We start from the raw sequence: 21,457 nt of genomic DNA, 5'->3' as shown, positions 1-21,457 counted from the left end.
TCAAGGCCAAGCTTCCAATATGACTGTCCTTATGACCTTAAACAATACTTTAACCTCTCTGGGTCTCAGTTTATAAGTTTGCCTTACCTCTCTGGATGATGGTTTTGTTTAGCAAATAAAATGATGTGAAGTTGAGAATGAAATAAGGCATTGTTACAAATATCCAAGAGGTTATGGGAGGATGTGGCAAGTGATTCACATATTTCTTCCTCCTCTTTCTTCTCTTAGCGTTTAATGCTTAGCAAAATATTTATTGAGTGTCTGCTAAATTCCACTGATTAACATCAGAGATTCATAGATAAAGCAACTTGGTCCTTGCCCTGAAGTAGTAACAATGTGACATGACCTGACTTTCATTTACAAGGATCACTCTGGCTGCTGTGTTAAGAATGCATGATAGGGAAGTAAAAGCAGAAGCAGAGATACCTGGTTTATAGACCCCTGTATCATTTTGGGCAAAAAATGATGCTGCCTTGTGCAAGAGTGGTAGCAGTGGAAGTGGTGAGAATTCAGATAAGATGAGGGTTGATAACTGCATCTTGGATTTAGCATGGCAAAAAAAGAACCAGTATCTTTGTGGCAGAGACAAAGTTCAATCAAAGCAAAGCAACTAAGAGAGGATTACTTAAAAGAGAATGAAAATTTCATGAGCATATTGGAAATATTTGGGAGAGAAGCCAACAGGAGAAGGAAGAGTAAGGGAAAAAGCATCAGGTTTAGAAAGTCTTGCTTTGGAGGGCGATGGATAAAGGCCTGACAGACATGAGTATGTGGAATGTCCATGAGGCTAGATCACTGGGGATGTGGTTCCTCTGAATAGAACTCGTCTCAGGTATGAAGGGGAGAAAATCTTCTGTGCTCACCATCACTCATTTTCATGCAAAACCAGCTGCTGTCCATTTGGTTAGGGGACTAAAATAAACATGGTAGAACTGAAGAGGTCTGAATTTGAGCTAAAAAATCCTAGTCCTTGAATAAGGTCTTTGCCACGTAGTTGAGGAGGTGAAGCATATATAATTATGTTTGTTATGTATTGAGTACCTATTCTGTGTCTGCCACATTCAACTCTCACAACAAAAACCTAAAAGATAGATGTTATCATCTCATACTAGAGATGAGAAAATTGCATCTCAGAGAAAGTAAATAACTTACTCATCCACCCATCTTCCCACAGTGAGTGACAAAACTAGGATTCTACTCTCTCTCCCTCTCTTTGCATTACACTTTGAAGGGCCGTGGAGACACATCTTTCAGAAGGTGAAGAGGTAGAATTAGTTGGAAACACAACATGGGGTACACTGGGGAGACAGGACTAAAAGAGTCTATATAAGAAATAAAAATAGAGTTACCATATAATCCTGCAATCCCACTTCTGTGCATATAGCTGGAGAAAACTATAATTTGAAAAGATACATGCACCCCAATGTTCACATTTGGCTATTTATAATAGCCAAGATATGGAAGCAACCTAAATGTCCATCAACAGATGAATGGATAAAAAAGATGTGGTATATATATACAACGGAATACTACTCAGCCAAAAAAAGAATGAAATAATGCCATTTGCAGCAACATGGATGGACCTAGAGATTATCATACTAAGTGAAGTAAGCCAGATAGAGACAGACAAATATGATATCACTTATATGTGAAATATTTTAAAAAAAGATACAAATGAACTTATTTACAAAACAGAAATATATCCACAGACATAGAACAAACTTATGGTTATCAAAGGGGGAAGGGCAGGGGAGGTATAAATTAGGAGTTTGGGATTAGTATATACATACTACTATATATAAAATAGACAAACAACAAGGTCTTATACCTTGTTGTATAGGGAACTATACTCAATAGTTTGTAATAACCTATAAGGGAAAATAATCTGAAAAAGAATATATATATATATAACTGAATCACTGTGCCATACACCTGAAACTAACACAACATTGTAAATCAACTATACTTCAATTAAAAAAGAAAAAAAGAAATGAAACTGAATTGGGGTCAGCTGTGGTTTTCAGCCTTCTAGACCAATCTTCAAAGCTTCCTCAGGTTCAGCCACTGGTTGTTAGTGGCTCACAGGCTGCTCTCAGGGACCTATGAAAAAATTGCCAAGTATAAGTTACCTTTTAAGTTTGGAATCTAAAAGAAGATTTTATTTCAGATGACTTTCCAAGTGTTAGTAGGAGTGAATAATTTTATTTAATTAAGACTCTCATCATAGGCTCCTACCTCTTCCAAATTCTCACCCTTTTAAATCTGACAAGGAATAAAAAAGGTTGTTAGCATGCATCACCTTCACTGGTACTTTCCTACTTTTACAAGAAGCTGTGCACACCATGGGGCTCAGGAAAACAGATAATTACTGCCAAGCACAGGTTGGACCTGGGAAACCTGAGTATTCAAAACCATGAATAATGAGTCCAGACATAGAGGACATTTTTTTTTAGCCAGGATTTCACTCTTCAACAATGTATTCTTCAGACCACTTAGGGACATATTGCTTGTTATATATTTTTACCTTGGTTCAAATCCTTTGTTCCTGAAGGCTATCTCCCCTATAATTTCACACAAGGATAATGCAACTGTGATGATAAGCTCCAAGAATTCAGGAAGCCAGGAGTATGGCAACTTTATTTTTGCTCAAAATATACTGTCATCCCAACTAGCAACTCTAAAGAAGCTTATTTGTTTCCTTGTTTGTTTTATTTTTTTAAGATGTTACACATTATTACATGTTTTAGCATGTAAAGTTCAGATCATAAGGATTCATTATATTTAACTTTAAATGGCTACATGTACTGAGGGTTCTTAATATCTGATAATGGAAAATTAAATGATATTCAAATTATTCACTAAGTGTGGAACACTACTGTTTGGTTTTCTTCATTTTTCTGTTTGGCCTATTTAAAGAAGACTATGAAAATTGATAAAGTACAAAATGTGATGTTTACATTGAAAAAATAAACTAAGGGGCACAGAAAAACGAAGACAAACTTTGTGTTAGTTATCAAGTGTCAGATTTGGGGGAACAATTTTGATTTTGAATACTCTGTTTCACTGTTTCCATTTAAGTCAAATCAGACTGTCATAATATGCACCCTAGTTTTAAATTCAGACAATATAGACACCATACTATAAATAAAAAGTGACATAGATCTAGAATCAGACACATTAAATTCTCATTCAACCTCTGCTACTAATTTCTGTGTGACCTTGAAAAGGGGACTTAACATTTCTAAGCTTCATATTTCCTTATCCATGAAGTGGTACAATTGGTCTAGGTGACCTCTGAAATCTCATCTTATCTATATATAATACTTTATGGGAAAATAATACCTAAATACTATTTCAAGGATTAAAGAAATGTAACCCACTATTTTAGTCATGTCCAGCTTTCACTGGTTTGCTTTTCCAAAATATATTATTTTCATTCCAGTCCAATTTGTGACTCTTTTTCAAGTTAAATCTTGAATGTTTCCAGTATATAATATAGTTTCAGAATTTTCAATACACAGTGCACAAAGTATGACAAAATGCTCTATAGCAAACTGTATAAGAGAAATACAATATTCCTTAGACATGGATAGTTATGAATTTCACCCAAGTAGACAGGTAAAATAAACTTAGGGAAAAGAAAACTGACATTTAAAATTGGTAGAGATACAAGTATTTTTGCAGAAATAACATCTTATACTTCCACAGCATCTGTCTTCTTTTCTTTCTTCCAAACACATGAAAAAAGGCATTTCGAGTTACTGATTAACTTCAACATGCTGATCTTTGATTCTGTCTAAGGTCCATGAAAATTGATTAGATTTCCTTCCACCAGAGAGGAAAAACTAAAAAATTGAACACATTTTTTAAAAGATTAGATTCTCTGTTATTCTGATATATCAGCCTAAATCTCATTTGGTTGGACTATATTTTTATTTGTTCTTATTTCCCAAAGAAATTGGGAATATCTAAGAGCTATTTTCTAAATATGACACTGTATTTTATTATCAGAATAAACCATACATTTTTATAGGTTATCCTCTTTCTCTTGATACTTTCCACTTTAGAATGAGAAGGATAGGATTGTGGGGAGTTGATTCTATAACCACTGGGGTTCTTAACTATTGTTAGCCTTGGCTATAGATGAAGATAAAAGGGGAAAAACTTTAAGCAGGGAGTTGCTTTGACTAAAAATGGAAAAACTTTGATCAGGGAATCAAAATGAATATACCAAGTGAAAATCAGTTATCATGTATTACTTTATAATGTTAAAAAGGCAAAAATGTGAGGAGGTATAGACAATGTCTACCATTACCAGTCAACCACTCTGTAAGAGGCAGTATGGTTCAGTCTGGAGTAATACAAAAATGGACAAGGCAGCTTTTTTCTCACAATTCATGTGAGATAAACCACAAACACTCGTTTAAAGCATAACATGGGTTAGTGCTGTGGTAGAGGTACAATACTCTGTAGGAGTACAGATTGCTGATATTTGAGCCATTCTTTTTTTTTTTTTTTTTTTTTTTTTTTTTGTGGTACGCGGGCCTCTCACTGTTGTGGCCTCTCCCGTTGCGGAGCACAGGCTCCAGACGCGCAGGCTCAGCGGCCATGGCTCACGGGCCCAGTCGCTCCGCGGCATGTGGGATCTTCCCGGACCAGGGCACAAACCCGTGTCCCCTGCATCGGCAGGTGGACTCTCAACCACTGCGCCACCAGGGAAGCCCTGAGCCATTCTTGAGATTAAGAGGATTGCAAAAGGTATGAACAGATGGGAAGGGTATTCCAGGAAGAAAGAACAAAAGCACCATTAAGGCTGTGAAGAGAGCCAATTTTGAGGAAAGGCAATTGATGCTATGTAGAAGGCCTGGGAAAGAAAAAACTTAAGGAAAGAGTAGCATTGAAAAGGAAGGGCTTTATACTATATATATATATAATATATAGATATAGATATAGATATAGATATAGATATATAATATATATATATATATATATATATATATATAGTAAGGAGTGGCTTAAAAGATTTTTGAGCAAAAGGATGATGAGACATGATGAGACATGATTAGACAAGTACTTAATTAGGACAAATAGTCTGAGAGCAACAGGCAGAAAACCTTGGAGTGGGGAAGACTGAAGGCAAAGAGATCTGTTAGGAAACTATTTCACTAGGATTGTGAGTACATTGGGAAACAAACAAATGAATATTTTCACTTCCCAATCCCTAGCAGCCCAGGAGAAAAGTTAGCCTCCTGTGGGTCAGGTATGGTACTGTTACTGAGTCCAAGCTCGCTCCTGCTTCTCACCACACAACAGGCCAATAAACCAAGAGACGAGTTGTTGGGGCAAGGAATAGCGACTTTATTTGGAAAGCCGGCAAACCAAGAAGATGGTGGACTAGTGTCCCAAAGAACCATCTTCTCTGAGTTAGAATTCAAGCTTCTTTTATACTGAGAGGGGAGGGGCTGTGTGGCTGGTTGTTTCAAACTTCTTGGTGCCGGAATCCTTTGTTCTTATAGCTGTCCACATAGATCAGGTCAGGATGTTCCTATAAACCTCCAAAAAGAGAAATGTTCTCTGTTCTGCAACTTTTTATCTCTACATGAATGGAAAAGTCATATACCTTTAAAGGTCAGAGCCTTGAGAATGGTCTATCATGTATATTTCAGGCTATAGGCAGCATTCTTTTACAAAGGGGCAGAGCCAGCATGACTAAGCACAGGTAACAGAGCACCAGGGTTAGAGCTAAAGGGATAGATTCAGTATGGAGTCAGGTTGTTCTTCTCAGACACAGAATATCCAGGAATGAAAGTTAGGGTCCCTTCTTCAGTCTAGTTGGAGAGATACGGGTTGATCTTTTTTGTTGTTGTTTTAATTGAAGCCCCTGGCTTTTAGTGATGACCAATTGCTAATGATTTTGTAAAACTGCATCCCTAGTCTTTTGCCCAATACAGACTCCTATCCCTCATTGTTGAATGGACATGTCCACATAAATGTTCCACAAACTTGTTAATTGGACGCATCTAAGATCAAACTCATCTTCCTCTCTGCTAATCTACTTCTGTTAGTGTCTTTCATTATTCACTCAGTCTTCCAAGCCAAAAATTCCAAAGATGTCTATCCAAACCATTAGCAAGTCCTGCCTATTCTTGCTCAGAAACTTCTCTTGAGACTTTCCCTCCTTTTCTTCCCAAGATACTGCTTTTTCTTGCTTCAGATCTCCATCAGCTCTCACCTGGATTATTACATTGGTTTTCTATCTGATCTTTTTGCAGTTTCCTCCTCAAGGCCATCCTCCACACAACTTCCAAAAGTATCTTCCTTTCAAAAAATACATTCCCATCATTCGCCTGCTTAAAATTCCAGATATTTATATGTGCCTGAAAAACAAAATTCAAGCTCCTGATTATGGCATGAAAGGACACTTTAAATGTGACTGTAATACAACTTTCCAACAGCTAGTCCACATACTCCAAGTTCCAGCCACATTCAATGTATCACTATCTTTGATGAAATTGCCACAAAGATTATCCTTCCATGGCCATTGCACATGCAATTTGGTCTGCCTCAAATGTCCCCTTTTTCTCTTCTAAGCATGGACATCTTTTCATCCTTTAAGAACCATACCAAAACTTAGTTTTTCTTCCCCAACACTGCCTGACAAAATGAGTTTCTGCCTATAACTATAGAGTAAATTGTTTCTACCTTTATTCCTATTTTATTGTAACTTCACCTGCTTATATATCAGAGCTCTTCCAACGGACAACAAGATTCTCAAGGGATGGGATGGATTTCAATTACCTTTTTATCTCCAGGTCTCAAATTAGCCTGGTAAATGGAATGTGTTCAATAAATGTTTGTTGAATGAATGACTGATTATCACTATCACTATTGAATGTGGTACAAAAAAGTAATTACCCATTATGAAAAAGTACTGTGTAGTCCATGACTACATGCAATACTTCATGGAAAAGAGATAGGAAATAGATCTAATGGAGATTTAGAGATTCATCTACAAGGAATGTTTTGAAAATACATAACTATATCTTTGTTGACAACATAGCTTTGATAGCAAAGAATCAAATAACACCTTTAAGGTAGGGTGAAATCAAGACTCTGGTTATGGAGGAGAACTTAGGGATACTCATTCTAGTCCTGGGTATCTTCTTTGTAGGAGTGGTAATTGAAAATTTGGAATAGGATGAGGATATCAAAGCATCAAGTGTAGGGAGAGAAAAGTACATACATAATCCAGGATGATGTTCAAATTCTTCCTGAAATTGCCAGTCAAAACATTTCTATTTCTGAAAAATGATTGTAGTGTTATGTTTTAGTTTCTGCTTAATTCTGTTATGTTATGTCATTGATATTCACTAAGTTGTATGCAATCAAGGAGAAAACCATTTAGGAGTAAGAATGCTTAGTAAAATTACAACAATATTCATCTTAAATTCAACATGTTCTTCATAATATTTATCCATTGTACTAGTTATAAAGAACTGGTTATATGATAGTTTGAGAGAAAAGAGTTCCAGAATCTCAAAATGACAAAGTGCTCCCACTCTAGTATAGCTTTTCATGCATTGTGTTCCCATTGACCTAATGGAGATTTAAAACAGACAGTTCCAAGTAGCTACATGCTACAAAGTACTATGGGTCCAATATGTAATGAAACTTGGGAAGAGTTCAAACACTAGGAAAGTGGAGGAAAAATTATTTCCTCTCTTTTGATCTCTATTATTTAGCATCAGTTAATCACATTGCGTGGTAGGATAGATTGGTTGGCTTAACAGTGTGTTGATTTTTCCCATATAGAAAATTAGAAGATCCTGGATTTTATACATCTCACTAGCCTGGGCATCAGAAATCCTGGGATTATGGATTCTAGGATCTAGGAAACATATTTATATTGTTCATTCCTTTATTCCCAGTAGGTAGCCCAGGGCCTTAAATAAATTCATTTTTGAATGAATAAATGGTCAAACCTCTTTTATGTCTCTGAAGATGGTCAACAGAAATGCTGATTACATTGTCTTATTTATCAAGTCATTAGTGTGCATACATTCTGAATTATTGTGAGTTGCATGAGGTAGGATGAGAGTATTTATGGGAACATGATACCACACCTAGGACGGATTCCGTCCCTAGGGTGGAAGATCAAAGTTACTGGGGAAGATTTTGTTTCTTAGGGGAAATACACAATAGGAGAGCAGATAGGATGGGCAGCTACCATCTCAGTTGTTCATTATATAAGGTCCTCTTCTGGTAAAGGAATGTTGTTCCTTACTCCACAGATGGTAAACATGGGAAAGTTAAACAAAGAGAAAGTGCAGGTGTACATAATACAGAACTGGTGAATGCTGGTCAAACCCACATGGTTATGGAGGCCCACAAAACAGCTACACTCAACTGGATCCACTGCAGTATGGCTAGCAACATAGAGGCAAAACTCCAAAGCTGAAAGGAAAGCAGGGAAAATTGACAGAGACCGATCTGTTTGGGGGATGTCTTTACATTGAGGCAGCTCAGCATTGACTGCCCAACATAAAAGGGGTGGAAAATAACTGCTCTGAGCTTTTTGTACCATAGGGAAGTCCATCTTCTATTCCTATTCCATTCAGGTCATATACATGAGAAGGCCTTACTGGATCCTAGAGACAGTTCAAGATCTTTAGCCCTTAACATAAGAAAATGTCCCTCACCATCACTTGGAAACTGTCTTTGTCGTGTTGGGGAAAAGCTAGAGAGGAGTTCCCAGCCAACTCCAGATTAAATGGATATGAAAGTCTATTAACTATGCTGGGATGCATCAACTGTCACAAGAGCCTAAAGAATTAGGTTAAAGTTCTCAGTAGATTTTGATAGTTCTACCCACAAATTACCAGATATTTCTTGTAGCATCTATGGTTCCATCAACTCCACACGAAGTCATGCTTTTTAATAGAAGAACCCAACTGTGTATTATTTAAACTATTTACAATACTTTTGTTCACTCATAAAATGCTACCCTTCCTTGCCAATTAAATTAAGCCATTTTAAAATTTGCAAAGCACCACAAAAAAGATCCAGATGCTTAAAGAAATAAAAAGCGTGGGGTATTATGTGATTGTTGCCTTCATTTCTTGGATTATTTGCTTAAAAATATTTTTTTCCTTGTTAAATCAACTGGGGTTAGCAGTTTCTTCTCTAGATTTTATAGACCAAGAAAGCTATTCCTAAAAAAAGGAATTCACTTTTGTTAAATTCAACTGTTGATTCACTCTATATTGTTGAGTTCTTACTCTGCGCCAGGCACTGTGCTAGTTTTGAGAATATGTTCAGGAACAAGACCAACATGATTGCTGACTCATAAAACAACATATTTTTCTTTTTAGTTAGTTACAAACAAATTTTACACTTGTGCAGACTTTATACACTATTATTTTATTTGGACTATCAAATTTTCTCTTTTTTTATTTAATTACTACTATATTTTTTAATGTTTATTTATTTATTTATTTTCTTACTAGTCATCCATTTTATACACATTAGTGTATACATGTCAATCCCAATAGCCCAGTTCATCCCACTCCCCCCACCCCCCGCCACTTTCCCACCTTGGTGCCCATACGCTTTTTCTCTACTTCTGTGTCTCGATTTCTACTCTGCAAACCAGTTCATCTGTACCATTTTCTAGGTTTCACATATATGCATTAATATATGATATTTGTTTTTCTCTTTCTGGCTTACTTCACTCTGTATGACAGTCTCTAGATGCATCCACGTCTCTACAAATGATCCAGTATTGTTCCTTTTTATGGCTGAGTAATATTCCATTGTATATATGCACCACAACTTCTTTATCCATTCGTCTGTCGATGGACATTTGGGTTGCTGGCTATTGTAACTAGTGCTGCAATGAACATTGGGGTGCATGTGTCTTTTTGAATTATGGTTTTCTCAGGGTATATGCCCAGTAGTGGGATTGCTGGGTCATATGGTAATTCTATTTTTAGTTCTTTAAGGAACCTCCATACTGTTCTCTATAGTGGCTGTATTAATTTACATTCCCAGAAACAGTGCAAGAGGGTTCCCTTTTCTCCACACCCTCTCCAGCATTTGTTGTTTGTAGATTTTCTGATGATGCCTGTTCTAACTGGTGTGAGGTGATACCTCATTGTAGTTTTGATTTGCGTTTCTCTAATAATTAGTGATGTTGAGCAGCTTTTCATGTGCTTCTTGGCCATCTGTATGTCTTCTTTGGAGAAATGTCTATTGAGGTCTTCTGCCCATTTTTGGATTGGGTTGTTTGTTTTTTTAATACTGAACTGCATGAGCTGTTTATAAATTTTGGAGATTCATCCTTTGTCTGATGATTCATTTGCAAATATGTTATTCCATTCTGAGGGTTGTCTTTTTGTCTTGTTTATGCTTTCCTTTGCTGTGCAAAAGCTTTTAAGTTTCATTAGGTCCCACTTGTTTATTTTTGTTTTTATTTCCATTACTCTAGGAGGTGGATCAAAAAGGATATTGCTGTGATTTATGTCAAAGAGTGTTCTTCCTATGTTTTCCTCTAAGAGTTCTATAGTGTCCAATCTTATATTTAGGTCTCTAATCCATTTTGAGTTTATTTTTGTGTATGGTGTTAGGGAGTACTCTAATTTCATTCTTTTACATGTAGCTGTCCAGTTTTCCCAGCACCACGTATTGAAGAGACTGTCTTTTCTCCATTGTATATCCTTGCCTCCTTTGTCATAGATTAGTTGACCATACGTGTGTGTGTTTATCTCTGGGCTGTCTATCCTGTTCCATTGATCTATATTTCTGTTTTTGTGCCAGTACAAAAAATTTCTGTTTTATGTCTTGATGGCTGTAGCTTTGTAGTATAGTCTGAAGTCAGGGAGTCTGATTACTCCAGCTCCATTTTTTTCCCTCAAGACTGCTTTGGCTATTTGGGATCTTTTGTGTCTCCATACAAATTTTAAGATTTTTTGTTCTAGTTCTGTAAAAAATGTCATTGATAATTTGATAAGGATTTCACTGAATCTGTAGATTGCTTTGGGTACTATAGTCATTTTCACAATATTGATTCTTCCAGTCCAAGAACATGGTATATCTATCCATCTGTTGGTATCATCTTTAATTTCTCTCAACAGTGTCTTATAGTGTTTTGCCTACAGGTCTTTAGTCTCCCTAGGAAGGTTTATTCCTAGGTATTTTATTATTTTTGTTGCAATGTTAAATGGGAGTGTTTCCTTAATTTCACTTTCAGATTTTTCATCATCAGTGTATAGGAATGCAAGAGATTTCTGTGCATTAATTTTGTACCCTGCCATTTTACCAAATTCATTGATTAGCTCTAGTAGTTTTCTGGTGGCATCTTTAGGATTCTCTATGTATAGTATCATATCATCTGCAAACAGTGACACTTTTACTTCTTCTTTTCCAATTTGTATTCCTTTTATTTCTTTTTCTTCTCTGATTGCTGTGGCTAGGACTTCCAAAACTATGTTGAATAATAATGGTGAGGGCTTCCCTGGTGGTGCAGTGGTTGAGAGTCCACCTGCCAATGCAGGGGACGCGGGTTCATGCCCCAGTCCGGGAGGGTCCCACATGCCGCAGAGCGTCTGGGCCCGTGAGCCATGGCCACTGAGCCTGTGCGTCCAGAGCCTGTGCTCCGCAATGGGAGAGACCACAACAGTGAGAGGCCAGCATACCGCAAAAACAAACAAACAAACAAACATAGTGGTGAGAGTGGACATCCTTGTCTCGTTCCTGATCTTAGAGGAAATGCTTTCAGTTTTTGACCATTAAGAATGATGTTTGGTGTGGGTTTGTTGTATAAGGCCTTTATTATGTTGAAGTACGTTCCCTCTATTCCCACCTTTTGGAGAGTTTTTATCATAAATTGGTGTTGAATTTTGTCAAAAGTTTTTCCTGCATCTATTGAGATGATCATATAGTTTTTATTCTTCAGTTTGTTAATATGGTGTATCACATTGATTTGCGTATATTGAAGAATCCTTGCATCCCTGGGATAAATCCCACTTGACCACGGTGTATGATCCTTTTAATGTGTTGTTGGATTCTGTTTGCTAGTATTTTGTTGAGGATTTTTGCATCTATATTCATCAGTGATATTGGTCTGTAATTTCCTTTTTTTTGTAGTATCTTTGTCTGGTTTTGGTATCAGGGTGATGGTGGCCTCATAGAATGAGTTTGGGAGTGTTCCTTCCTCTGCAATTTTTTTTATTAGTTTCTGCTTTATAACAAAGTGAATCAGTCATACATATACATCTGTTCCCACATCCCTTCCCTCATGCATCTCCCTCCCTCCCATCCTCCCCATCCCACCCCTCCAGGCGGTCACAAAGCACCGAGCTGATCTCCCTGTGCTCTGCAGCTGCTTCCCACTATGTATCTACCTTACGTTTGGTAGTGTATATATGTCCATGCCTCTCTTTCACTTTGTCACAGCTTACCCTTCCCCCTCCCCATATCCTCAAGTCCATTCTCAAGTAGGTCTGTGTCTTTATTCCTGTTTTACCCCTAGGTTCTTCCATAATTCAAAAAAAACATGTACCAAAATGTTCATTGCAGCTCTATTCACAATAGCCCAGAGATGGAAACAAGCTAAGTGTCCATCATCGGATGAATGGATAAAGAAGATGTGGCACATATATACAATGGAATATTACTCAGCCATAAAAAGAAACGAAACTGAGCTATTTGTAATGAGGTGGATAGACCTAGAGTCTGTCATACAGAGTGAAGTAAGTCAGAAAGAGAAAGACAAATACTGTATGCTAACACATATATATGGAACCTCTGCAATTTTTTGAAAGAGTTTGAGAAGGATGGGCGTTAGCTCTTGTCTAAATGTTTGATAAAATTCACCTGTGAAGCCATCTGGTCCTGGACTTTTGTTTGTTGGAAGATTTTTAATCACAGTTTCAATTTCATTACCTGTGATTGGTCCGTTCATATTTTCTATTTCTTCCTGGTTCAGTCTTGGAAGGTTATACCTTTCTAAGAATTTATCCATTTCTTCCAGGTTGTGCATTTTATTGGCATAGAGTTGCTTGTAGTAGTCTCTTAGGATACTTTGTATTTCTTCAGTGTCTGTTGTAACTTCTCCTTTTTCATTTCTAATTTTATTGATCTGAGTCCTCTCCCTCTTTTTCTAGATGAGTCTGGCTAATGGTTTATCAATTTTGTTTATCTTCTCAAAGAACCAGCTTTTAGTTTTACTGATCTTTGCTATTGATTTCTTTGTTTCTATTTCATTTATTTCTGCTCTGATCTTTATGATTTATTTCCTTTTGCTAACTCTGGGTTTTCTTTGTTCTTCTTTCTCTAGTTCCTTTAGGTGTAACGTTAGAATGTTTATTTGAGATTTTTCTTATTTCTTGAGGTAGGCTTCTATAGCTATAAACTTCCCTCTTAGAACTGCTTTTGCTGCCTCCCATAGGTTTTGGATCGTCGTGTTTTCTTTGTCATTTGTCTCTAGGTATTTTTTGATTTCCTCTTTGATTTCTTCAGTGATCTCTTGGTTATTTGGTAACATGTTTAGCTTCCATGTGTTTGTGTTTTTTACAGTTTTTTCCCTGTAATTGATTTCTAATCTCATAGCATTTTGGTCAGAAAAAATGCTTGATATGACTTCAATTTTCTTAAATTTACTGATGCTTGATTTGTGACCCAAGATGTGATCTATCCTGGAGAATTTTCCATGCGCACTTGAGAAAAAAGTGTAATCTGCTGGTTTTGGATGGAATGTCCTATAAATATCAATTAAATCTATCTGGTCTATTGTGTCATTTAAAGCTTCTGTTTCATTATTAATTTTCTATTTGGATGATTTGTCCATTGGTGTAAGTGAGGTGTTAACGTCCCCCACTATTATTGTGTTACTGTGGATTTCCTCTTTTAGAGCTGTTAGCAGTTGCCTTATGTATTGAGGTGCATATATATTTATAATTGTTATATCTTCTGCTTGGATTGATCCCTTGATCATTACATAGTGTCCTTCCGTGTCTCTTGTAACATTCTTTATTTTAAAGTCTATTTTATCTGATATGAGTACTGCTACTCTAGCTTTCTTTTGATTTCCATTTGCATGGAATATCTTTTTCCATCCCCTCACTTTCAGTCTGTATGTGTCCCTAGGTCTGAAGTGGGTCTCTTGTAGACAGCACATATATGGGTCTTGTTTTTGTATCCATTCAGCAAGCCTGTGTCTTTTGGTTGGAGCACTTAATCCATTCACGTTTAAGGTAATTATCGATATGTATGTTCCTATTACCATTTTCTTAATTGTTTTGGGTTTGCTTTTGTAGGTCCTTTTCTTCTCTGTGTTTCCCACTTAGAGAAGTTCCTTTAGCATTTGCTGTAGAGCTGGTTTGGTGGTGCTGAATTCTCTTAGCTTTTGCTTGTCTGTAAAGCTTTTGATTTCTCCATTGAATCCGAATGACATCCTTGCTGGGTAGAGTCATCTTGGTTGTAGGTTCTTCCCTTTCATCACTTTAAGTATATCATGCCACTCCCTTCTGGCTTGTAGAGTTTCTGCTCAGAAATCAGCTGTTAACCTTGTGGGAGTTCCCTTGTATGTTGTCATTTTTCCCTTGCTCCTTTCTATAATTTTTCTTTGCCTTTAATTCTTGTCAGTTTGATTACTGTGTTTCTCAGCATGTTTCTCCTTGGGTTTATCCTGCCTGGGACTCTCTGCGCTTCCCGGACTTGGTTGGCTATTTCCTTTCCCATGTTAGGGAAGTTTTCGACTATAATCTCTTCAAATATTTTCTCTGGTCCTTTCTCTCTCTCTTCTCCTTCTGGGACCCCTATAATGCAAATGTTGTTGCATTTAATGTTTTCCCAGAGGTCTCTTAGGCTGTCTTCATTTCTTTTCATTCTTTTTTCTTTATTCTGTTCAGCAGCAGTGAATTCCACCATTCTGTCTTCCTGGTCACTCATCCGTTCTTCTGCCTCAGTTATTCTGCTACTGATTCCTTCTAATATATTTTTCATTTCAGTTATTGTATTGTTTATCTGTTTTTTCTTTAATTCTTCTAGATATTTGTTAAACGTTTCTTGCATCTTCTCGATCTTTGCCTCCATTCTTTTTCCAAGGTCCTGGATCATCTTCACTATCATTATTCTGAATTATTTTTCTGGAATTGCCTATCTCCATTTCATTTAGTTGTTTTTCTGGGGTTTTATCTTGTTCCTTCATCACGTTTATAACCCTCTGCCTTTTCATCTTGTCTATCTTTCTGTGAATGTGGTTTTTGTTCCACAGGCTGCAGGATTGTAGTTCTTCTTGCTTCTGCTCTATCAAATTTACTAGTTGAGTGAATGTCAAATCTCTCCATGTCTATCTGAAATTTTAATGCAATTATAATCAAAATTCCCATATGACTATTTCAGAATTATCCATTGACTATGAAGTTTTTCTGGAAAATAAGTGTGGGCAACTAACTAAACTATTTTGAAAAGGTAGAATAATGGGAGTAGACGTGCCCTATGATATCAAAATACAACACAAAATTCCAGTAATTAAAGGTGTGGTAGTGGTGCAGGCCCTGATGACTAGAAATATCTAGGAATAAAGATTCCAGAAACAAATTTGTGTACTTTTTATAAAAGATAGTGGGATTCAGATATTTACTCTGCTTTCCTATGAAAATTACCAAAACATCTGAAAATCAAAACCATAAACTATTTGAAAAATAATAATAATAAAAATACAGAGAAAATTTATCCAAACCCAAAGAAAATACCACAAGTTAACTTACTGCCCTCCAAATCTTGGTTAAAGTATAGATTTCTCTAAAAAGAAAATTAGAGTGCCCCAAGGGGCTAGCCAACGTTTTTTTTAATGTAACTACCAGAACCAGGATAATGGGTGGGGGAGGGAGAGAATGAAGGTCTAATTCTACACTGTCAAATGGTGGGGGTCATAAGAGGATAAAACCTATGTAGAAATACATATGAAATACCACATAGTCACCCATATTAATTCTCTCTGTACTCTCACCCAACTAACACTAGAAAAATAGCTTTCAGGTGTGGGGAGGTAAAGCAGAGAAGGGAATCAGCAGGCAGAATTAATTAAGCAGAGAGAAATCACCACATAAATGACCTATGAGCTATAGGGCTTCACAGTGGAACTTGGTGACCTCCTACCTGTGTGACCTGCCCGTCCTGAAATGTAGGCTCCTGAAGTGAAGAAGTGAGTGATGGGGTCCTCAGACAGAGTAGACTCTGGCAGAAGATTGTTCTGAAACAACAAACCCAAATTGAAACTGTTTCCCAGTTTCCCAAGATCATGCTCCCTGGTGTTATAGTATGCCTCTTTTCAGTGCTCAGCATCACTAATCATCAGGGAAATTCAAATCAAAACTACAATGAAATATCACTTCATACCTGTTAGAATGGCCATCATCAAAAAAATACGAAATAACAGATGTTGGTGAGGATGTGGGAAAAAGGAACCCTCAGGCACTGTTGGTGAGAATGTAAATTGGTGCAGTCGCTATGGGAAACAGAATAGAGATTCCTCAAAAAATTAAAAATACAACTACCATATGATCCAGCAACCCCATTTCTGGGTATATATCCAAAGGAAATGAAAACAGGATATTGAAGAGATACCTGCAATCCCATGTTCACTGCAACATCACTGTTTACAATAGTCAAAAATATGGAAACAACCTAAGTGTCTATCAACAAATGAATGGGTAAATAAGATGTGATATATATACATATATGAATATTATTCAGCCATGAGAAAGAAATCCTACTGTTTGTGGTAACATGGTTGGATCTTGAAGGCATTAGGCCAAGTGCAATAAACCAGACAGAAAAAGATTAATATTGCATGGTACCACTTATATGTGGAATCCAAAAAAAAAGGTCAAACTCTTAGAAACAGAGAGTAGAAATGTGGTTTCCAGGAACTGAGGGATGGGGAAAATAGGGAGAGGTTGGTAAAAAGGTACAAAGTTTCAGTTATAAGAGGGTTAAGATCTGAGGATCTAATGTATAGCATGATGACTAGAGTTGATAACACTTGTGTAATTGAAATTTGCTAAGAAGGTAGCACTTAAATGTTCTCACAAAAAAAAATGTGTGAGGTGATGGATGTACTAATTAACTAGATGAGGAAATTCTTTACCAATGTATACATATATCAATTCATCACAGCTTATGCTTTATCTAACAATTTTATTTATCAATTGGACCTCAGCAAAGCTGAAAACAAAACTTCCTCTTTTCAAATCTAATATTGACTCCATTAATAGAACCAAGGCATATAAATGAGACCTAATAACCTGTTACAATATAGAATGTAAGTGTTACAAACCATGAGAACTAAAAATATATAAGAAAAAAATGGAGGACTAGGAATGTGTAAGGAAGAATAATTGTGCTAATTTCTTCTTTTTTATGTTAGAGAATTAATGATGTCCTGTAAAGTTTATATGTCAAGGAAATTAGGTTTAAGTAAATTAGTGTTATAGAAGTAACATTAAAGACTACATTACAGGTTGCAGAGTTTCTAAGTGACCCAAAAGGTGGAGGCAGACTAAAAAGAAAAAAAAAACCACATAGACCAAATAAGAAAAAAATAAAATCAAAGGAAGCATTAAAAACAGAAAATATAACTTTATTTTTTTAATGACTATATGTGTTGTATAAGCTTTCAGTGATAGCAGGTTACACAAATGAGAAAAACTGAGATAAAATATTTTAAAGAATCTTTTAACAAACAGTATTGGAGAGGTAATAGTATAATGACTTGCTTTCCAGAGAAATCTAGAATATGAGAATGCAGAGAACTAAGGAAAATACTCAAAGCCATTTGTCTACACTATAATCAAAATTAATAACAAAGCATGAGTTCACCAGCAACTGAAACATAATGAAAGAAAGACTTGTTAGCCTGGAAGTTTCATCAAAAAATTACCAGAACAATGCATCGAGAGACAAAAAGTTGGAAAATGCAGAAGAAAAAGATATAAAACTTATAGTGAGAAAGTTCCAGAATAGGAGGAAGTTGAAGCAAATGCAAGATTTAAGAGATAATGACTAAGAAACGTCCAGAACTGATGAAATATGTTGGATTTAAGAATCAAGTTAAAAAAGAAAAGAAATCCACACTTGAACACATTTGAGTGGAACACATTTGTGGAAAACCAAAGAGAGAATGCTTGAAAGCAGCCAAGGAAAATAGATAGATTACCTTCAAAGAACAAGTTAGACTGAGAACTGATTTCCCAAGAACAACAATCTTACTCAGAAGACTGTAGAGTGTTTCCCAATGGACTAATCTGAATTCTATCCACAGCAGAAATATCATTCAGTAATAAATTGAAATAAAGACAATCTCAGAAAGTTAATAGACAAACAGTAAAGAATTTAAAAAAAATTTTTAACATAAAATGTACTCACCCATAATTTTCCAATCCTAGGAATTCATCTTAAAGTAATAATAGGACAAACATTAAAAGATATATTTAGAAGATGTATAGACATTGTTATTGGTTTCCTTATTTTATCAAAAATATGGAAACAAGTGAAATGTACATTAATAGGGAACTATTGAAATATAATATGATGCATTCATAATTTGCATTAAGATTTCACAGATCTTTGTGTATTCACGTGGAAATATAATCTCAGTATTACAATAAGTAGGAAAAAATGAAAAAAGCGTACTATGGAGAAGCAGGTTTCATATGATTCAATATAGGTTAAAAATTATAAATTTCTATTTGTTATAAGTTTACATATCCAGAAAAGTCAAAAAAGGCATACACACACACACACACACACACACACACATATATATATATATATATATATATATATATATATATATATATATATATATAGTTATTACTCCTGGGGTGTGAAATGCAAGGGAAATTTTTCACATTTTGTTTTATTTGCTTTCTTTACCACCATCATTTTCATTTAGAAAAACAAAGAACAAAAGCTTTTCAGGAGTATCACATATTTATTGAGACCTTTACTAGAAACATTACATTTATGCAGCTAACGGCACGGTGTTTTAGAGCTAGCCCTGTTCTGTCGTTTGGGTAGGCCATGATGGTAATAAAGCCTAGTCTGAAGTTTGCTTCCTGTGTAGGTCAGTTAGCTCTGCACACAGAACAAAACGACTCTTTTGCGCATTATCCATCAACCAAGGAGCCAGGCTTTCAAGTCCTTACCTCTGTCTCATGGTAAGAGAATTTGTGTGGATGTTACAAACCATAGAAAATGGAAAACAACTCAAACCATGTGAACCCAGAGGGGAGGCAGTTAGTGTCACTTTCACCTACAAAGAAGGACTCATATCTTCCTTTGATATTCCCAGACCATGGCGTTTCCCAGGTTACAAGTCCAATCAAAACAAAACCGCATTCAGCAAGAAACTCTCATTTTTTAGAGCTCCCTTTCCATTTGCCTCATTGCTTTCTCCCACTTTCTCTGCTCAAGAGGATTTCCCCATTTTTACCGTATTCATTCTCATAACAAATGACCTCAAGAAATAGAGGCTGACCTAACCACTCTCCATGGCCTCAAAAAAGAATTCTAATTTTTTTGCATTATGGTGAAGAACACCAACGGCTGGGGGATTCTAATCTTACCATTTTCTGGCCTGCAGTTTTACCCCTCAAACTTTACACCAAGTAAATCCTGGTAACAGTTTTTGGAGGTTTATCTCTTATGAAACCTGCCATAGAAACATACCGCTTCATTCCAACCTGAATGTATCATTGTCAGTTTATAACCCGGATCATGGAAGGAATTTGAGCAGTGAGTTGGAATGTTTATACTGAATACCTGGAGAGTTGGGCTTATACATTCCAGCACATCAGTGTAAATGATGTACTAGGTAAAATTCTAAACAAGTCATTTTAGAATTCTGAGTATTGGTTTGTTTCACTGGAAAGAACACTGAGGATATGGATACACTGTAAGGAGAAAGGAGATCTTACTGCATTATCCATGTTCCTTCTGTAACACGTCCTGGGCCTTTGTGTTAGTAACGGACAACTTTTCAGTTGTCCTTATTTTACGAAAGGTGTTTTACACGTTTATAACAGTCATACTACGAGTAGTGTTTATAGGGCAATGGTTTTCTTACAGAACCTATTTTCTAACATTGATATTCTGATAACCAAGAAGAAAAATAAATAAGGTCCCAGAAATTTATGATTTGGGTTTTTCTCTTAGAAATCCCTGGGTATTTGCTCAACATTTTCTTCTACGGAATATGGAAAAATATATATGGTAAATAAAATCATTGTCAAGGTATTTTTTTCCAAATATTCTGATTGCTAGCTAGATAATTAATATAAAGCCATAAATTTCCATAGAAAACTACTCCAGAGATGAACGTGCTAAGTGAATTCATTGTCAATCAATCATATTTATTTTTGAAACTCTTCCTCCTGTCAAGATTGGTTAAGACTTCTTGCTACAGAGGATTTTAATTAGGGTGAACATACATTCTTGCTTCTGGAACAGTCCTGATTGGTTTAAGTCCATTGCCCCTGTGTGGGGGCACTAACTATTGATAGTGTCCTTTCTCAGTTTCAGGAGTTGGAAACAAGAGTTACATGATCACTCTATTTTAAGAGTTTGATAACCCCTTTTTACAGCTTTCCCTTCATTCTGTCTCTTGATGTACATTCCTCTGAGAAAGTCAAGATAAATGAAGAATGCAGAAGCACTACTACCCACCCTGATCCTTCCCCTAGGGCATCTGCCGAGGCTCCGTCAGGCCTACCTTGTTGCCCAGTTCTCAGGGGTGCCCTTCACACCATGATCTGTATGACCAGTGGCCCCCACTCCTTTTCTTGGACTTATCCTGTTAGGGGAAACATGTATTTACATGGATTCAGCTAAGTTAAATAATTATTAACTCTATATCTCTTTCTTCTTTCTCTATGTGCAACAGTGCCCAAACCCTCAACTCGATCCCATGTGAACAGAGTTGATCATCTCTTTTTAACTAATCTCATTTTCCAAATGAAAAAGCCTTTGCAAATGTCGTGTTAATGGTAGAATCTGGTGTCACATGAAAAAGTCTGGTGTTCGTGTTTGGCTATTTTTTATTCTAATTTCAGTCCAAACTAACACTCTTTTGTGTACATAGACTATGTTCCTCCATTCTAGTGATACTTTAGTAATCACTTACTTAGGTACAACATTACCTTAAATACATGACTGAATTTCATTGTGTGAGAAAATCTGAATAACATATTTCTATATACATAGTACAACAAGCAAGGTTTAACTACAGTATGCTCTTTCTAGCACACTATATATGGATAAAATAGTGTTAAAAGATGTCCGTATAATGTAATACACAAAGTTCATAATAAAAATTGTCATGGATGTTTCTAAATTTATAATTTAAAATAAATAGGGCTTCCCTGGTGGCGCAGTGATTAAGAATCTGCCTGCC

This window comes from Mesoplodon mirus, assembly GCF_964341445.2.
Source record: "Mesoplodon mirus genome assembly, chromosome: 17".
NCBI classification, from domain to species: Eukaryota; Metazoa; Chordata; class Mammalia; order Artiodactyla; family Ziphiidae; genus Mesoplodon; species Mesoplodon mirus.
Note: the sequence above shows the minus strand (reverse complement) of the source record.